Here is a 21923-nt window from a genome sequence, read left to right on the forward strand (position 1 = left end):
TAAACATTTGTTTCTGACTATGTGCAATCCCCTGGGATCGAACCCATGACATTGGCGTTGCTAACGCCATGCTCTATCCACTGAGCCAGGAAAGCTACAAATAAAATCTTATTGTAATGTGTTTGCATTTGTTAATGTTATAAGACAATATATGATACGCAATAAACATATACACATTAGCACTTCACATCTACAATAATACAAGGCAAAATATACATCAGAAAATATTATCAAATCAGCTTATTTAAGATTGTTTTCACAATAGTTCAAATTAATGGACCACCTTTTGTATACCTGCAGGAGACCAGCATATATTTTCTGAAACTATCTAAGTAATATGGACAATACCAGGCTCTGCTAACAGAAACTAATTCTTATCCGATTACTAAACACAATTATTTAATGAAAACTGATCTCTTTTATAATATTGCCTATATAAGATTGCTTTATTTCTCGCATAACGATATTTCACCAAGGTACCCAAGGCCATGGGTTACAGATATTTTAAGCACACTGCTTACCTGTGCTCAAATCACTATAATACACATTACGATGGTGTAACTTATTGCTTTATTTCTCACATGTATCAGAATGTGAGTGCTCACTGAGTTGGAATCCCTTGTTTGTGTGCGATTTGCACATTCAGGTCACTCTCTGTCAGTCTCTGTCTGAACTTTGATTGACAGCTGCAGTTATGTTCCCCGGGGGCAGCTTACTTGCTCCTACATGCATCTCTCTCTCTCTCTCTGTGTCCATCCTTTCCTCATTTTGTGATTTTGTGAGCGCATGCGTTCAGTGTCGGTGATTGATATGTTCCTGCATTTAAAACAATCAGCTGCTTGACTTCTGCTATAATAAAACATGCTTAAACATTTCAGAGCCCCGCTGGGGAGACTCGCCAACATGATTAAGAACTCACAGAAGGGACTTAAATACAAGATAATTATGTTGGAATATCACATCCAATCAAAGTTTGCTCAGCAAATGAACAAGAACCCAGCAATGTCTGTTTTACAGCTCAAATTTGTTTTAATGACATTTAAAATAGGGTCAGATTTTTTTGTTTACGTAAAAAAGCTTAAAAATATAACACAAATGAATACGTAAAAATATATATAAATATATTTGAAATATATATAAAAATGTTTTTTTATTGAAAAAGATTATTTATTATTTTCACTCTTAAAAAAGGTAAAAAAGGTATTACAGTGCACCTCACATAACTTTGATTGTGTGGTAATGTCATTTTTAAAGTTTATACGTGAAGACTTTTAATTTCAGTTGTCAATATTGTTGCCAATTTGTAGAAGTTACGACGCTGTTTTTTTCATAAACATTAGTTTGATTTGATGGGAAGAGTTTGCGCTATACTAAAATTACCATAATCGTAGTTGTTTTATGAAGTCATATCATGAAGTTAAGTTTTCACCCTTATTCTGACCTTGAGAATAAAGGTGGATTGCTGTGTTACTTCTACTTAAACAACCTCTTTAAAGAAGTCGTGAGTAACAATGCTTTGAAATGAGTGTGCCATTAACAGCCTTTTTGCAAACTGCATCACAGACAGATGACAAATTCACAAAACAGTGAAGAATTGTGTTTAGAAAAGTACAGTATGTTTGCCCTAGATACTCCTTTGACTCAAAAGAACATTTGATTTCTTACATGACTCTCAAAAATATCATTTCAAAGCAAACCTACATCCTGTATTTGTACATTATCAACAAGTCATGCATCAGTCTGATGTGTATCAGTAAGACGCTTTCTGTAACTGTGACTGATCAGACCTGCTGATATCAGTCCACTGAATAACACAATCTGTCAGATAAGCAAGATTAACACACGCGCACGCGCACGCGCATACACACACGTGCTTCTGTGTTTGGCGCATGAAACCAGTGTCTTCATGCATAAAGCAACAAACACAGTAGACAATGTAATTAGGTGAGGACAAACTCTCTCTTAAACTCTAAAACTATATGTCACTTGTCTCATTGTATATATATATATTTAAGCGTTGTTATTGGATAGAGCAGTGTGGATGATCTGGGACACTGCAGGTTGCATACTGGCTCAAGTATATGCAACCCGCCCACACGTCTATGGTTCAATGTGCTTTTATTGTAAATCAATCGTTTTATCATAAATGAATATAAGTCTGATCACTTAGAAAGTGAACACCAACAATACTACAGTATAAAGGTTTGAGCAATATAACAGTGACGCCCGCCCTAGCAAACATCACTAACAAGTGTGCATAAATGTGAGCGCACGAGTGTGCAGCGCGTGTGTCTAATGTCTTAATAAGAGCCCGGTCACGCTTCTCTCTGTTCTCTGTGATGTGTAATTGTCTCGGTCTGCTCAGGGTGAGAGTCCGATCCCAATCCCGAGCGTTACAAGGGGCCACAGTCAATTCTGCCGTTAAATCCGTTAAGAGCCGAAAATTAATTACCTAACCAGAGCAGGAACGATTCCAAAAGAAAGAAGAGACGCAGAGACAGTCGACAGAAGGAGGTGAAGCAACGCTACGAGTCACCAGACTTCACGTTAAGCTTGACTGACTAATTATTGCTTATAATTTGCGTTTGGATTAATTAACTAATTAGCCGGGAATGTCTGAAGGCGTCGCGCAGTCTGTGCATGTCAGGCTGAAGACTTTAATTATTGTGATATTTTTAATTAGAATCTGCAGCTGAGTGAGACACACACACACACACACACACGTGTGTGCAACTGTGTACGTATGGACACACACACAAATGTATACAATAACACACAAACAGTTAACACACACATATACACCATTACCGAGGGGTGTAAACAATAAACAAAAAAGTTTGGATGCAATACACAATATGGGTTCAAGATACTTTAGTATCACAATATTTTTTTTACAAAATGAAACTTTTGAAAATATTTATTTCCAAACATTAACAATTTTCAATAGCATTTTTGTCTTGTTGTAAATACAAACTTTTAAAATGAACAACACTTAAGGTTTATTTGAACCTTCTGAGTATACATTTACACAAATGGATTTGATCTGTCAATGAAAAACAAAACTGAATTTGAACATAAAATTAAAAGCAAGAAAGGAAATAAATAAAACCACAAAATAAAAAAATAAAACATATATGTTGATGCAGGTCACATGTCGGTAGCTCAACCAATGGGATTAAACTGACGTCATTTTGTAAAAGAAACCTCTACAATACATATTGTACACATATCGTGATACACCATTACTGAACGTCAATGTGAAAATACACACTACTCTCTGATACTTATAATAATTGCATCATCATATCATGTATCTTGGAGCTCTCCTATCATGATACTACTGCATGTATATAAAGAGAGAGAGAGGGGGTGTTGTTTTGTTGTTTTCCATCATCCAGAACGACCCTGATCATTTAGCACAGTGCAGGTATGATGCTGATAGCTGCAGATAATGAACACGCTGATGCCGGGTTAAAATCGGACACCGCAAAACATCTCCAGCATCCTTCTCTCTCTCTCTCTCTCTCTGAAAGGAGAGAAATGTGCATCGTCGACAGGATCCTGCAATGCATCTGACTATTTTCCATCACAAGGGGCCAAGTTTAGTAAACAGGCAAGACTAATGAGACACTTTGAGCTGCAGAGCGAAGCTTCAGCCCGAGGCCCGAGAGCCCGCTCGCACCTGATGGAGCTGGAAGACATCAAAGCAGAGGATTACAGCAGTGCCAGGGGCCACATTCACAGACTTATTATACGCCTCGTTCCTAATCCGGTTATCTGCAGAATATGGCTGTGTTTAGGAGGCCTTGGCCCTCACACACACACGCAACTACAGATTCACATACAGAATGCAAAAAAAATCACAAATGCACACAGAAACCGACAACCACACGTCCGCAAACACACCATATTCATCGTAACAATGCAATGTCGTATTCATAACTAGAAAGCTTTCCAAATGCTTTATGTAATATTCGTCCACTGTTCATGATGCTTGAATTCTTCATAAGGTCATGTTTCTCTTAAACAGCAGGAATCCATCTGTCAGAGCTCCTCCTGTGTGTGTTTGTGTCTTCTGAAGTACTTGCAGCCCTGGGCCGATTTCGATGCGTTTTTGTTGGTCAGTTGGCGATGCGGTCAATTTTGAAGGGAACGCAGGATGCACTTGCAAAATGAAAGACAAATGTTTATTGAAAGAAAAAAACATGTCAATGTCACATTTTGTTCACAGAAATAAAAAAAATCACTAAATAAAGAAAAATAAAACCTAAAATATATCAATAAAATATAAATAAAATAATTTGTACTCAAATTATTATTATACATATTTTTTCCTTTTATTTATATAATATCAAAATAATAAATTATATTAAAATAAATGTTAAATATAAAAAATATTTAAAATAAAGACAATTAAGCATATTTCCATATGGCCCAGTTTTTGACAGCTTTTACATTCATCCATCACCTCTATTGTAAAAAACCAATATATTAATGAAGTAAATTGGGAGAGGGAATGAATGCAGATAAAGAGGTAAAGTGAAAGTTTAGAGGAAAGAAGAAAATTTTGTCACACTTGATTCAATCACTGAAGACTCATAAACTGCAAGTGTGTGTGTGTGTGTGCAGCTTGTCTGCATGCGTGTGTGTGTGTTTAGCTGCGAGGAAGGTCAGGTTCTGGCAGAGTTTAATCCTTGGATTGGCGGTTCTGCCCTCTGGTCAGTGCTGATTATCTCCCATAATGCAACGCTGCTCTCTGATAATGATTCTATGGACTGTTTGAGACTTTAATAATTCTGGTTTTGGTGGAATTTTTTGGTGATGTTTAAACTTCTAATTATTGTAATTTTGTATGTAGCCCAACAGGAGTTTAGTCACGCTGTAAAATGTTTTGTTGAACACTGCCTAGCATGCACTGTAAACTGCCTAATATAAACTATGAACTTGTAGCATTATAAATTGCGTAATATCATTGTGCTACATTGTTGTCCCACAGCCTCCTCACTACATTTGTCACATGATCTTTTAAAATCGCACATTTAGTTCAGTCTAGTCACCATTTTGAAAATAAAAATGTCTCTTTTGTCACGCGTTTTGATTCTTATAGGGACAGTTCATCATTTATTCACGCTCATGCCATTCAAAACCTTTACGAAATTATTTTGAACAGAAAGGAGGATATTTTAAAGAACTTTGGTAACCAAACATGGCTTCCATTGACTTTCATTATATGGACTCAAACCATTGAGACATTTCTCAATTTTCCTCTTTTTCTCTTTATTCCATAAACACAGAAAATGTACATGTGCACAACAACAACACAGCAATAGTAAAAGTGGTATGCAAATACAAACATAGCCATTCTCACGCACACACCTATGAGTTCGCTTCACAGGAATGCGGCGAAAACTTAATTAACCTTTATTTGTAATTTTGTCATGAAAGCACCTAATAAAAGCCCTAATCAGGGTCTAAAGGGAATTGTGCCACACAGAAGAGGACAAACTACCTGCTGCGTGTGTGAATATAACTGTATCAGAGAGGCGGTCAAAACACACCCAAACTCCACTAGCCCAGAGCAAGCGAATGAGAGAGAGAGTGTGTGTGTGTGTGTGTGTTGGATACACAGAGAAAAAAATAAAAAGAAAGCGAGAGAGTTAGGACAGAGTGAATCGATGAATAATTCATAAAACATTGTTGTAATGTTCAGTCCTAACCCGCAGGCCCGGTTTAAGGTCAAGGATGGCTACAGTGTGTATGTGTGCGTGTGTGTGTGTGTGTGTGTGTGTGTGCGTGTTTGAGCTTTAGAGTCTACAAAGCCAAATGGAATAATGCACAACTGTACCGTATAACACAATCTTTCATACAGCCAAGATTTCAACCTCATGTTCAGGTAAGTTTTCGACAGCTCTGCTTTAGCTCATGTGTAAGGTTGGGATTTTGAGCCTTTAACCCAAAGTGTTAAACTCTTGCGCGCAATTCATCCTGCATTGTTTCTGCTGTAGACATGCATTATACCTCACAGCCCGGAGCTTGTTCGGGTGCGATCCGACTTTTTCACCTGAGGGATGAAAAATAGCCAATAGAATTGCATAGACTCAGAATATCATTAGAATTGAGATTTGGAGTAGAGCTCTATTGACTCTATTGGCTCACAAGAAACCACACAGCAACACCCTGACAACCAGTCATATTAGCATTAGAGTGGCAAGCTTTGCACATATTTGTAAGTGGATTTATGTAAACATTAATTTAAGTCCCAGCTAAGAAAAATATGTTCTAGGAACGCTTTGCTACTATTTCTAAGATACGAACGTGTTGGATGTTTTAAACGTTCAACTAACAAAGAATAATGTTTTATCCCAACGTTTTAAGAACACGTAAAAATGAAATAATGTTGGTAAAATGTTCTTTTAATGTATACTGCAAGAACATTTGTTGATCATTTTGTTGATCACCTTTTTTGTGGAGTTTTTTTAGCTTGTTTTTAAGGTTGTCTCATTTTAAGTAATCTGTTATAAGTAATGTTATTATGATATGTATTGATTAGAATAGCTTTGTTTAACCTCTAATACCAAAAAACTAACAAAACCTTTCATTTTCTGTTCCATTTCCCAGCATTCTTCAAAGTTTCGTGTTTTACCACAACTCACAGTTTATGTTTTTAGCTCTTATTGCATCAAAACATCCAGCATTAATATTTTGCGGCACAAACAAATTAATGCTGTTGTAATTACAGATCTGTGGTCATTCTGAAGAAACACGTAAACAACGGAGATCTGATTACAAGTGTGAGATTATTTTTCTTCTCATTACAACACAAGCAACACATAAAATGAGCAATGCAGAAACCTCCGAGCTACACATTAACAACACACACACACGCAGGCACGCACACGCGCACACACACACACACGCACGCACGAACACATGCACGCACACACACACACACACACAGGCAATGAGGAATGCAATAATGGCAACAAACAACAATAACAATAATAAAATCTTTGGAAAACGTTTCATAAATGATCAGCGTGTAATTAGTGTAATCTATGATGCGACCGTCTTGTGCAGAACTGTTTGCGCACTCCACCCTGCATGTGTGTGTACATGCGTGTGTGTGTGTGTGTGTTCTCACGTGCCCTGCAGGGCCGACCTTCCAATCATTATCTGTCTGTCTTATTACCCCGCCAACCCAAGCCCACTTTTAAATAAAATATGCAAAGGTTTCTTAAATGATGACCCGGGGCGACGTGGATCTCTTTGCTTCTGTACAGGCTGTTAATCTGAGAAATGCAAATTCTCTTCATCTTCCTATGCTGCTTTATTAACTTTTTTGAATTTAAAATTCCACGAACAATGAGTTCTGTCAGCTTCTGGAATTATATTTTCCTCTTTCTTTTCATGTGCGCGCAGAAGCGCGTTTCACCAGGGGAAATAAGACGGTTTCATCTCCTTCCCTTGATTTAATTGGCTGTTTTGCAATTATTAGTTTTTGCCGCTAAAGTCTTTTTTTTATTTCTCTTCCTGTTTTCTTAAAGCGATGGATGTCAACACTAGTTTGTTGATCGGTGAAACAAGAACACGGGTCACCGTACCTGCAGTTTCTGCGCCCTCAGAATGCGAAGTTCTCTGCGAAGGGCCGGTTCTCTTCTGTTCAGATGTCGAGTTTATGTTTCTATATTCTCTCGCAAACCTAGACATACAGCATATAGCTTATGAATCCAAGAGAATCAATTATGCAGATGTTTAAAATCATAATGACATACCACCTCATTCTTAAATGAATTAAAGAAAAGAAAAAAGGAACATTATTCATTTAGAAAAGTATAATCATCGTTTTAGGATTATTTCCTTTTTTTCACCCATAATGTCTGTTATCCTGATACTACTGGCCATCTGACAGACAACATGTGTATAAACAACAAAATTTCTGTTCAGAATCTACATGAATGTATAAGGAAACTAGTTGTTTTACCATTTTATTTACCTTTTAATTTTCAAATAAAAATCGTGCAGTATAACAAATGACTTAAAGGGGTCATATAACACGGCTATAACGAATTTTATCGTTTGTTTTAAATGTAATTCAATGTGTATACACGAGTTAAGGTTGTTTGTATTTCCTCTTTGCCCCCACAGATTTTTTACAAAGCTCATGGCTCTGAAAAGCGAGGTGTGCTGTGATTGGCCAGTTAAACAGTGCATCGTAATTGGTGGAATACTGCAAGCGTGTGAGGGAAATGTAACGCCTCTTACCATATTTGGAACATCAGGTTCCTCTTCAATTGTACTGACAGGTACGCCCACCTTACTTGCGTATACATTTGGGCGGTCTTAGTCAGATCATACCACGAACTGACGTAGATTTGTGGGGGTGTGGTTACACGAGGCGTTTCAGGCAGGTCTGGGTGAGCATTCGCTTTTAGTTAGAATGCATCTTTTGTTCAGACACTTTAATTTTTGCAATTTTACGTGTCTAATACATGCATGGGCAACTTATAACACACCAAAGAAAAACACGTATTCGCATCATATGACCCCTTTAAAAGTGTAAATATTACAGTCGTTGTGTTGACATTTTAGAATTACAGACTTTTCCATCAAATCAATCTATTAATCAATTATGTATTTGTCTCTATATAAGTATAGGAGACTGTTTTAAATTTAAAAAACTACATAAATTACCTTTAAGAAATCAGACTTTTGCTTTTCCTGACCGCCTCATCTCTCTGAATTTTAGGGTCTTGACCTGAAAAGAGAATGATCATTTTATTACATTTTTGCATAAACAGTGTCTATATGGGGTTGTAAATGTATCAGTGCATCTATAGCAACCCAGTATCACGCCGAAGTGTGTAACAGACACGCGGGTCCACTCGAAAATGCGCGTCTGTGTTACGCTTTGCCTTCTCTAGCATGAACATGACACGCATGTATGAAGGTGGAGTAACGTTAGCAAAACGTGTTTTTTTATCATTCATGACGTGTACTGGTGTACATGGTATTTTGTGTACGTTTACTACTTTGTGCGCACACTTTAGACGCATTTTAGCACGTAACCCAACCCCACCCCTACACCTAAAGCTAACAGTTTGTATATAATATAAAATACATAACCGGCAGATACGGCTACAGATGGTATTTATTCAAAAGGTGCAATTATTCCAATTGTTCCGAGGCCAAAGAACAGCAATCCCCTTCTCAGTCCGCCGTCAAACCGGTTCCGGTTGCGTACGATTTCAAAAATTGCCGCCGGTACGCCAGCTTCGATTGTGAAATGGCATTAGGCTTGTTCGACTTGATGCGGCGCCGAAGATCCGACAGGCGGATGACATCAAAGTACCGCGAGAGCGATTCGAAAAACGATAAAAAGTTTGCTTTCGAATTGCTCTCGCGGTACTTAGATGTCATCCGCCTGTCGGATCTTGCGGCGCCGCATCAAGTCGAACAAGCCTATTGGCTCTCTCGTGACTGGTTGCGTCATTACGTTCGCTTACGTTATGAAACGCCATTGGCTGTCCTGCTACGATTGCGTCACACGCTAAACTTGAGCGTATACGTCACTGCGTGCATTCCTGGAGCGCGGTCGTCGGTGATTAAAACCTAATGTGTATGATGTCGTACGGCTATAAAAGACTTGGAATGCAACGTGACCGGTTCGTAATGTTTTTAAACTGTTTTGGTGTGTGTTTTAATAAATGCCCGTGGCTGACTTCTATTGGCTTGTTGCGTGTTTTTTAATCGTTGGGAGGTGGGTAGGTTTAGGGTAGGAATGGGGTCTAAAATATCTATTATTTTATATACGTACGAATAATACGTAGGCCTATTTAACAAATCGTTTCAGTTTAAGAAGTGCAATTAACTGAGCGTGTCATGTTCACGCCTAAAGGATGCAAAGCGTGACACTGACACGCACTTTCGAGTGGACCAGGTTGTCAGTAGTTACTGTTGCGTCTGCAATGAAAATCGTTTTATTTATCAAGCCATTAAAGCTACTTTACACTTGAGGTACAAATGTTAGAAGAATGTGAGGCGACACTCATACACAAACACACAACATTACATATTTATACCCAATCAGATCACAGCATCACCTTTGATATGCTTATGATTGGCCGACAAAGAAAAAGTGTCTTCTAAATTCTCCCAGAATGCACCTCACCACACCAGGGCTTCATTAAAAGGTGGCTGCAGGGCGGAACCATGACTGACCACAGGTGGTTTGAATGCTCTCTGTCCGGAGGGATTGTGTGTGGAAGAGAGAGAGTGGGGGGGGTGAGTTTGTCTGATCTTGGGTCCGGTCTAAACTCAAAGGATTTAGATGTGAATCGTCTTGCCCCACAAACATTCCACATTTATGAGAGTTTCACACATGCACGCACGGGGCAGTCAGAGCTCATGACCAGCTTACAATAAAATGTTTGTTAACGTGAGTTATGACAGCTGACATATGTGATTATGTCCTCATATGATGAACATTCTGGGTTATTTTCCTCTAGGATGATGTCAGTTACCACAAAAAATGATTTAGATTTCTCCTGTTGTATGTTTGTGCAAAAAGTGCTCAACGGTTCCATATCTAAATACATCCAAGTATCATGCTGTTGAAATGGAACCACTTTTTGTAATTTGCGTGTAATTTCACACGTTATTTCAACCCATTTGGGTAAAAAATGAAAGAACCCAACTGTTGGGTTATAAATGAACCTATGATGGGTTGTTTCAACCCAAAATGCTGGGTTTTGTTTTAACCCATTGTTGGGTCAAATACAACTATATTCTGGGTTGCTTTAACCCAATCGTTGGGTTTGTCCATATTTGACCCAAGGATGGGTTGAAATAACCCAACATCTTTCAGAGTGCAATAAAGAAATAGTTCACCTTAAATTGTAAATAAAATATTTTTTTATCATATATTCAACTTCATGTCATTCCAAACCTAATGGCTTTCTTTCTTCTGCAGAACACAAAAGAAGATATTTTTAAGATGTTGGTAGCCAATCAACATTGAACCCCCATTGACTTCCATTGTATGAACACAAAACCACCGAGACATTTCGCAAAATATCTTCTTTTGTGCTTCACAGCAGAAAGAGTCGCGTGTTTTGAACAACATGAGGGTGCATAAATAATAACAAAATGTTTACTCTTGGGTGACATTTAATCACGCTTGTGTCATTGTTCTTTACGAACTTGAATGTTTTTAAAGAAACATTTTTTTTTCAGATATGTGGAGACTGGTCCTAACTCACACGTAAAGAAAACAAGGAAAAGAAAGAAGAAAGGAAAAAAAGACACTATTATAATGATGATAAAATGCAATGATTTATCTACTTGAAAACCTGCCAAAGTTCATCGCTGGCAGCATCTTTACAAAACTACTGACAGCATAAAACATTTGACTAGGGTGTGGGTTTAACCTGTATGCTCATTACTGTAAAAACCATAAACCATAGATTCAATACAATTAATCTGAATTAAAAAAAATAGTCTTGGTCGAGAATTTCAAGCAAGCACAGAGTGATTTTCTTAAGTCTTACATTGTTCACATGTGCGTTGTGTTTGGGTTTCACAAGCGTTACAACATTAATGAGGACGCACCTCTGTTTCTTTCTTTTCTGCAACAGAAGAACTTCAAAGCGTCATCTACCTCCCCATTTCTTTTCCAATACGCTTTTCTTTTCCTTTTGTTTTCGAGGGCAAAATGAATTGTTCTGAAAGTGCTTACGTTAAGATTTTTTTTTTACCTGGACTAGTTGTGAATGTTGCTTGTTGTGTGCGTGTGTGTGTGTGTTCGTGTGTGTGCGCGTGTGTGTGTGTGCGTGTGAAGTGCTTGGCTTAGGAATTTCTCAGTCTTGGATCTGCCCCCTCAGGGTGAACAGTCATGTCAGGATTTGAAAGAACAAAGACACTGAAACTTACACACACACACATACAGTAGTAGAGATAATTGCCGTAGGTGAGCTGTTTTGATCCTCAATAGTGTGATGAGACACAGGTAATCCGGCCAAAGGTGTGTACACGTGTGTGAGACATCCACTGAACATCCTGACAGCTTGATTTTCAAAACATTAATAAAAGTGATTAATGTGATTATGAAGTTCAAACACACCCACAGGAACTCAGTAAAACTCACATTCTTCACGTCTGTGTCAATCACGTCAGATCTTCACTTCCATGTTAGTTTATTTCTTTCATTTCTTACCTACAGCGTATTGTTATGGCAACCTTCATTACCACGACTACAGTAATGAAAGCGACCCGCTGCGAGTTATCCCGGAGCAATACAACAAAAAAGAAACACATCACTAGCCCAATATAAATGTATAAAACTACTGCAGAAGAACCACGTTTAACTTAACATTTCTTATTTCCAACAAAGTGTGCAAATAACAGAGAGACTGCATATGATCCAATGACACAAAGAGTTTCAAAAGCAACCTAAGGCTCTTCTGATTGTATCAAACTTTGCATTATTATTGATCAATTATTAGCAATTCAAGAAATCACTGGTTCCTCAGAAAGCTTACAATAAAATGCAATCAATCTCAAAATACTTAGGACATTGTTCAGATTGTAAATTCTTCTCAGTTAGGTTAACAAACTGCACTATTTACCAGAATTTATTTAACATCATTTTTTGTATATATAATTGTATATTTAATTTCAAGTGTTAATAAGCTTCTTGTTGCATTACATCATCAGTTAGGCTCGGTTTCACAGACACAGCTTAGCTTAAATCAGGACTATGCCTTAGTTAAATTAAGATATTTATGTCGCTTTTATAAAAATGCCTTGGAAGAATACATTACTGGTGTGCATCTTGAGAAAAAACAATATATTTTAAGATATTTCTGGGCAAGTTATATTCAGTTAAGACAGAAAAGATCAAATGTATATCATGAAAATACACATACATCTCCATCACACACTTCACAACTGTGTTTTGTTTTTTAGCTTTACAGGGATACTTCACCCAAAAAATGAAAATTCTGTCATCATTTACTCACCTTCGAGTTGTTCTAAACCTGAATACAAATGTCTTTGTGGGGAGCAAAATGGGGAGCAAAATCTGTCTGGTTATACGCATTCTTCCAAATATCTTTCTCTGTGTTCATCAGAACAAAGAAATGTGTACAGATTTGGAACAACTCGAAGGTGAGTAAATGATGACAGAATTTTCATTTTGGGGTGAAGTATACCTTTAAAGAAGAGAGAAACTTATTTCTAAACAAATTGTGAGCAACTTGAGGTTTTTAAACATGTTCTGTACAATCACAAACAAAATGATCATTTGTGTTTTCAAATCAGATGACAGTCGTGGCCTAATGGTTAGAGAGTCGGACTCGTGACCAGAAGGTTGCCGGTTCGATTCCCAGAGCCGGCGAGCAAGGCACCTTACCCCTACTTGCTCCCCGGGCGCTGCAGTGATAGCTGCCCACTGCTCCGGGGGTACGTGTGAAAATACACATACATCTCCATCTTGCTGTGCGTGTGTTCACTACTCTCTGGATGGGTTAAATGCAGAGGTCACATTTCGGGTATGGGTCACCATATCTGACTAATAGGTCACTTCACTTTCACTTCACTACAGAAAGTGTCTTACCCAAAGTTATCTGTGCTTATTAAACTGGCATATGATTGGAAAACGTCAAACTAACACTTCACTTGTAATGACTTCTCTGTACTTATCAATGTCAACTACATTAATGTCAAATGAATCATTAACGCTGACGTTCACCAGCGCAGGACAGAGCATTATTATGGTACTATCCAGAGGCCATTAGCTCTGTTGTCTCCTGTTGAATTGTGGGTAGATTTAAAGGTAAAGAGTTTGTGTCAATCTCTCGAGACGTGTGCTGAAACTGAAATTCCAGCGTGATGCATTACAGAGCAGAATATGATTTATCAAAACTCAACAGGGAAGAACGAGAGAACGAGAGAGGCTGTGTTCAGAATAGAATACTTCCACACTATTTTAACCTACACTTGGTCGGTATAGACCTACAAAACACTTCCCCTTTCTTCAACACACTTGTTTTGGCCAAAATGTGATACCGAAGTTAATGCATATTTATGAAGTGTGTGTGGAAGAAGCAGAACTGCTGATCATGAGTTTCATTTTTTTCATACTTCCTGATCCAGACAGGAAATAGCCCAGGGGCGGGATTAACAGAGCTCCAGCAGCACCTCATTTACGTATTCAGATAGTCAGTGTGTCCATCACCATGACAGATTTACTCTCTCTCTCCCTCTCTGAAACACACACATGCATCACAGTCTATTTAACATGTTTCAGAACAAATAACTGGTGTAATGACTGTGCATTCCCTCTCATCACAACGGCCTTTGTCTCATCGTGAGACAGTCAAAACGTGATTATAGATAAATGACTGAGTGTCTGATGAATGAGAGAGAGAGAGATAACATGCATAGAAAATGGTAGAAAGTTAAGATGATTTGCAAGACAGAAGTTTCATAAAATAAAATACATAGTTAACTAGCCTACATACATTTAGTTATTATGAAAATATAAATTGTATATTATATTATATTATATTTTTACACCCTATCAGAATGCAAGCTTTATCTAAAACTGTCACTTTACAGGAAATAAAAAATAAAGTTTGCTTAATGTTTAAAATAAAATATGAAATATTTGCAAAACCCACAGAGAATATGTAATGATTTAAGTCTCAAAGAATAGCCACACACAAGGTTCTTTTGACCTTACAAACAATTTGCTCGGAAGGCGTATGCTTATATATCTCACATTCGTTTTGTTGACAAAATACAACTGTGCAAACAAATTAGTTTCATTTCCTAGAAATCTAAAATTTGATTTAATAAAATGATTTTGAAATGGATTACTGAAGAAAAAGCAGCCAATATGAGCTTAGAATAGATGTGAACTTTATATACTTTACATAACTTTACTCACTTGACAAAAAAAAAGTAGATGAATTATAATTCACAACATAATTTCCACAGTTGTGCCATTTTGTTACAGATTACAACATTTTCTAAACGACTTTTGAAGACCAAACATGCTTGTGAAACCTTTTCATTCCTTTTGTTTGTGCATTTAGTCTTTCGTCTCACACGCACACGCGCACACACACACACACACACACACACACACGGCTGCTCCACGCTGTCGATTTCACACACACACATCCGCTGGGAAAGCCTGTCAAAGGCTCTTTCTCTGTTTCCTCCCACCTCCAATTAACAGCAGGGTTTGGCAACAAACAATAATTAATTGAAACATTTAATTAGCGTTTAAAACTAGCGGTAATTAACACCTTTACTGCATCGAATTCACACTGAGCTATATACTGTACACGTGTGTTTGTGTGCAACATACGACCAGTTTTGTATGTTTGATATACAGCATCATTATATTACAAGTAAAATGTAAATTAATGCGGGTGCAGTAGATGGCCCTGGCCAGACCTGCAGGTTGTGTGTGTGTGTGTGTGTTTGTGTAGCCTGCAGGCAAGCTTTTCTGAGTGCTTCTCTTCTCTGGCAGGATTATCCCACAACTTCCACTATTCATGTGGCTTTTAAGTGTCCAGCCCTGGGCTGTGTGTGTGCGTGCGTGTGCGTGCGCGCGCGTGTGCGTGCGCGCGCGTGTGTGTGTGCGTGTGTGTGTGCGTGTGTGTGTGCACATGCATTGTGTCCTTTAGTGAGTGTGTGTGCGTTTGTGCGCTTATGAATGCATGAAGGGTTAAAAAACACATACCCAGACGTGCTCAAAATTGTTGGCACCCCTCCACAAAAAACGCACAATTTTCTCTGAAATAACCTGAAACTGACCAAAGTAATTGGCATCCGCCATTGTTTATTCCATATTTAATAGAAATCAGATTTAAGATTTTTTTATTCAACATAATATTGTAAATAATAAAACAAATGAAAATGTCATGGACAAAAGTGATGGGAGCCCTAAGCTAATATTCTGTTGCACAACCTTTAGAGGCGATCACTGCAAGCAAACGTTTTCTGTAGCTCTCAATGAGACGTCTGCACCTGTTAACAGGTAGTTTGGCCCACTCTTCCTGAGCAAACCGCTCCAGCCGTCTCAGGTTTGATGGGTGCCTTCTCCAGACTGCAAGTTTCAGCTCTTCCCATAGATGTTCCATAGGATTCAGATCAGGACTCATAGAAGGCCACTTCAGAATAGTCCAATGTTTTGTTCTTATCCATTCTTGGGTGATTTTAGCGGTGTGTTTTGGGTCATTATCCTGTTGGAGGACCCATGACCTGCGACTGAGACCGAGCTTTGTGACACTGGGCAGTACGTTTCGCTCCAGAATGCCTTGATAGACTTGAGAGTTCATTGCGCCCTGCACAGATTCAAGGCACCCTGTGCCAGACGCAGCAAAGCAACCCCACAACCTAACCGAGCCTCCTCCGTGTGTCACTGTAGGTACGGTGGTCACTTCTTTGAAAGCTTGATTTTTTCCTCTGTGAACATAGAGCTGATGTGACTTCCCAAAAAGCTCCAGCTTTGACTCATCTGTCCAAAGGACATTCTCCCAGAAGGAAGGTGGCTTGTCAATATGAATTTGAGCAAATTCCAGTCTGGCTTTTTTGTGTTTTTCTTTCAAAAGTGGAGTCCTCCTGGGTCTTCCGTGGAGCCCACTTTTGCTCAAAAAGCGACGGATGGTGCGATCAGAAACTGACGTGCCTTCACCTTGGAGTTCAGCTTGTATCTCTTTGGCAGTTCTCCTTGGTTCTTTTTCTACCATTCGCACTATCCTTCTGTTCAATCTGGGGTGGATTTTCCTCTTGCGGCCGCGCCCAGGGAGGTCGGCTACAATTCCATGGACCTTAAACTTCTTAATAATATTTGCAACTGTTGTCACAGGAACACCGAGCTGCTTGGAGATGGTCTTGTAGCCTTTATCTTCACCATGCTTGTCTATTATTTTCTTTCTGAGCTCCTCAGACAACTCTCTCCTTTGCTTTCTCCGGTCCATGTTCAGTGTGGGGCACAATGACACCAAACAGCACCGTGACTACTTTTCTCCATTTAAATAGGCTGAATGACCGATTACAAGATTGGATGCATGTGTGATACTAATTAAAGAAACTAATTAGTTTGAAATATCACTATAATCTAATGATGTATTATCTTTTCTAAAGGTACCAACAAATGCGCCCAGGCCATTTTAGAATATCTTTGTAGAATAAGCAATAATTCATCTCTTTCCACAGCTTCTTTGCTTAATTCTATGACATACCAGAGGCATGCAAGTATACATGATACAATAGCTTTTCATTTCATCACTCTTCAGGAGGAACGAAGCATTATTTCAATGAGCTGTAAAGGTACCAACGAAGTGGAGCACGTCTGTATGTGTGTTGGCACACTGTAGACACTGAACGTATGTTCATACTCATATTTTTGTCTATACTTATGTACAAATTCGCTTTTCACAGCACAACTATGTGTGATTATGTAGGACTAATGATTTTGTGTGTACGTGTGTGTGTGTTGGCCAGGCATTAGATAAGCTGGCAGCGTATGTCTCCAGGACGGGATTAAAGCGTTTCTCGCCCCTCGCTGCCCGCCGTAACGTAATTAATGCCTGTATTAATAGGCCAGCTAAAAAATTCATTAAAAAATCCATTAAAAATAAATGTGTTTTTACATAAGACTTCGCCTCAGGTAGCGAGGGAGAAAAAACGGTGAGAAAGGGAGATAAGAAGAAAGAAAGACAGAATGGATTGTTAGCGTTAGGGTCAGCATGAGACCGAGGCTCGGTTTGAGACAGGTTAAATACAGAGGGTTTTAAATATCCACTGAGAAAAAAGGCTTTTCAGGAGAGGAGATGAGAAGAGGCCGGACTCATTCGCCCCACGCTTCGAGTTAAATTAGCCGTGTTAATAGACCTCGCGCCACTCTCATCTGTCCAGTTCACTAAAAGAGCATTTGCTTAAATGGCACTCCAGGAATCAAAGCGGCCGTGATCGGCACTAAAGTCACAGTCTTATTTTGGGTCCTGTGGACAGAAGCTTCAGTAATCCTGCAAGATATGTCGTTTTTTTAGCCGTCATATTGTATAAAGACTTGCGCTGTACTGCATACTGTGTATATAATGCATTATAAATCTAATCTTAAAATCTACAGTAGTGGCCAAAGTGATGTCTGGAGGACAAATTTGTACAATATTTGCTTTTAATGCCTCCACAGGTTTGATTAAATCATCAAAATAGAAGTACGGTACAAAAGCACTAAACTTTAAGGTTAAGGTTAAGTTGACCAAATTAGTCAAAAACAGGCAAACTAAAGAGCATCGGGGAATAAGTGTTTTATTATAAGCAGTGAAAAGCATAAAAAAACACAAAAGAAGAAAGCTCAGAGGAAATAAAGCAAAAACCGACTCCAGTATTTATCAGTTATTAATATTTTGTTGATCCTATCTTGTTTTTCTTGTCGTTCTCTTAATAAACTTTTAATATTTTACTCCTTAATTTCTTTTTAAACTTTAGTTTACACTCCAAACACAACAATTCAATATGCATACATTTTTTATACATCTTAATAATATGTTTTAATAAAGAGAGAACATTTGTAAACCGTTCATAATAAGGTTGGTTTATTAGTAGTGTACAGTTTTGTATGTTTGGATTCATAAAGGTTTCAAGTTGTACAAAATGTAAATAGGTTTGTTGTATGTTTTAATGTCTATACAAACATTAAAAATACCTATGAAAACTAAGGAGATACTGTGGTTATAAAACACGTCATTAGTGGTCGACCTGTCCACAATTATTAACAATAACAAAGTATTTTAAACGATTATAAAGCATTTAAATGCTTTATTTAAAAATGATAGTGCACAATAGTATATTTAATGATAGAAAGATGACCAAATTCACATCACAATTAGTTTGAATCGTTTTACCTTTATATCAGAAATCATTAGCTGAGATCTGTAGTACAGTACGCACAATTATGACGCTAATAAGAGAGCAAAACTGATTTGAATCCAGACAGGTAGATTCAGATCTGCTCTGTCAGTCACCGGGGTTTTAAAACAGGCTTAGACACATGACGCAGGACTAATAATTACAATTTAAACAGCCTTTACACTGAAAGATCTCCCCGGGCGTTTCTTTCTCATTTCCAAAGATATTAATTTGAGCCGAGTGGAGAGATATTTTCTAAAGGAAATATTTAATTAATTTCCACATACGAGCGTAAGGGGTTCTACTGGATAATAATTACGATTTAATATTTTCATCGTGTTTTTCTTCTCTTTAATGCCGGTCACATGGAGATTAGTGCCGTTATATACACGCTTATAGACAGTGCTTATGAACATAATATGAAAAGAGAATGCATTTCATCTATGTAATTCCACTTTAATTCTGTTTATTTAGTTATTTGCTAAGTATTGTTCGGTTGTAAATATACGTTCTAATTGTTTTTAAATGCACCTGACAGATTTGCAGGCGACTGTGTGTTTGTGTAGAGCAGGTAAACACACACACACACACACACACACGCACACGCACACGCACACACACGCACACACACGCACGCACGCACGCACACACACACACGCACGCACGCGCGCGCACGCACGCACGCACACACACACACACACACACGCACACACACACACACAGAAAATCACGTTTATGTGCATTTGTTTTTCTTGAGCAAAAAAATTATTAGATTATGAAGAAAAATAGCTGGCACGGTTTATTTTCGCTTTGATCAGTTATGTGTTTATTTTTCAGGGCTAAACAGAACAGGTTGTGAACAAAATATTAAATTATATACCATGTGTTGTGTGTGCGTGTGAATGTGTATGAGATGAGAAATGAGGAAAGGTGATGATATCAGTTTCCTAATTTGCCCTTTCCTAAGGCGATTACTCAACCTCCCATATTTATCAATACACAGAGCACACGCACGCACACACGCACGCACACACACAGCAGCTTCTTCACACACAGAGCACACACGCTATATACTGATATACAATAAATGCTGAAAATAAACATCTACTGTATGTGCGTGTGATAATCAAAATCAAACCCAGGTGCTCACACACACAACATTCCACCAAACCGAAGCTTTTACCCTGCAGCCAAGATACCCACACACTCGTTTTGTGCACGCGAACATGTTATCCACACACAAACGTCCAGCAGCCAACGCAATCTAACGCACACACACACACACACACACACACACACACACACACACACACACACACACACACACACACACACAGATTTTATCTGTACAAGAAACAACATTTTTATGAATGCAAGCAGTCATACATTCAGAAACAAATGAATTACCTTATCAACCCGTGTTTTCCTCATTTCAAAATAAAACTGACTGTGTACATTCTTATTTTCTTAATCGTGAACAAATCAGTATCACCCAAACACATTATGAGGAAGACAGAAGAATCCTTCACAAAGTGTACTACAGATCCAGACCACACATTTATCACATTTCATTCTAAAACTGCAAAAAAAACCTCAAGTCATATTAGTTTTGGGCTGCTTCTAAATGCCAAGTTGCTTAAAATACTTTTAAGTGGTTGCTTCCAAAACTACAGTGTTTTTAGCAGCTACTTATTTGCAAGTTGAAGTACAGAAAAGTCCTTTTTTAAATAGCAGTTATCTATATTACAAACTACTACTAAGAATAGATAACCAAAACTATTTAGAAGGGTTATTCTGCATCTGTTATATGCTTACATGTAAATGTTAAAAACAGGAGACTTTCGCTTTTTTTAACACCAGTTACTGATGCAAACATCGACACAACACAATGTAACACAATCTTCCCCAGCAGCGGGCAAAGGCAACTACTGTTTTTGTAAAAACGATGAAAAATTTGTTTATTCAAGTTTGCAACTAGTATACTTTATTAAACTCAAAAATAAGTATACTTGTTTCAATCTCCATGTTATGTACTTCTAAAAAATAAACTTATATTGACACATAAGTACAGTATTCTTCATACTGACAAAAAAGTTTACGTACATGTATTATGCAGCACAAATACACTTAAAGTATACTTACATATTTTAAGTGTAAACTAAAATAAAATGGGCCATTAAACTAAAAACTATACTTGAACTTTACTTAAGTATATTTAATAAAATTATAATTTTGTTGGGGTAGTTACACCTTAACGTTGGTTTTTAACCCTTTAATGAATCGAGTTGGCATACTACATTGATATCTCTTTACAAAAGAAAGTTTCAACATATTTCTTCAAAAATATGTGTAAAAAAGTTTACATCTTGTTTAACATTCGCTAAGAGCAACAGAAACACACACACACACACACACACACACACACACACACACACACACACACACACACACACACACACACACGCAAACAAAACATTATGTAAAAATATATGTTGCCATGACTTACTGATCAAATCTTTTTGTTTGTAAGACATCTACAAACACACATGCACACTTAATAATGTCTCTCTCTCTCGCTCTCTTTCTCATGGCCGTGGGTGAGCCTCAGGGCTACATAAAGATTATAATAGGCATGTCATTCCCTTCTGTTTTCTGAATGGAGAGACAGCGATCAGTGTGTGTGTGTGTGTGTGTGTGTGTGTGTGTTAACTGATCATTTACAGACTGCTATCTGCACCTCTGCGCCCAAGGCTACTTATGGAAATATGATTACTGAAACACACACATGTCCATCATTTTGAGTTTCCTATCAGTCACATCATACAGAGATTCTGGGTGCTTTGGGAAGTTTGTTAAATCTGTTCAATTTCAGTTCATGGGGTCCAGAACCAAAGAACAGCTCAGTGAAGTATAGAGGGAATGTGATAGAAGACAGATGCCGACTAATACGATTAACTGCCACTGGAGAAACATTTCCCAGGATGCACTTGTGTTAC

General features: G+C 37.9%; 1 protein-coding gene across 4 annotated transcripts in view; it reads right to left on the reverse strand.

Annotated features, from left to right (window-relative positions):
* Window positions 1-1467: 1467 nt before the first annotated feature.
* The window catches only part of lin28b (lin-28 homolog B (C. elegans)), a 71900-nt gene continuing 51444 nt past the window's right edge, over window positions 1468-21923 (reverse strand). Inside the window, exons 4-7 of one of the 4 annotated variants that reach the window (XR_008964363.1) lie at window positions 14140-14262; window positions 8692-8755; window positions 7602-7699; window positions 1470-4164 (exon numbers count right to left, since the gene is read on the reverse strand). The gene's annotated coding sequence lies outside the window, so the exon portion shown is untranslated. Of the gene's footprint in view, window positions 4165-4194; window positions 6062-7601; window positions 7700-8691; window positions 8756-14139; window positions 14263-21923 lie in introns of those variants that run through there. The other 3 variants (XR_008964364.1, XR_008964362.1, XR_008964365.1) reach the window with 3 other exon arrangements.

The sequence above is a fragment of the Triplophysa rosa genome, linkage group LG15, assembly GCF_024868665.1.
Source record: "Triplophysa rosa linkage group LG15, Trosa_1v2, whole genome shotgun sequence".
NCBI classification, from domain to species: Eukaryota; Metazoa; Chordata; class Actinopteri; order Cypriniformes; family Nemacheilidae; genus Triplophysa; species Triplophysa rosa.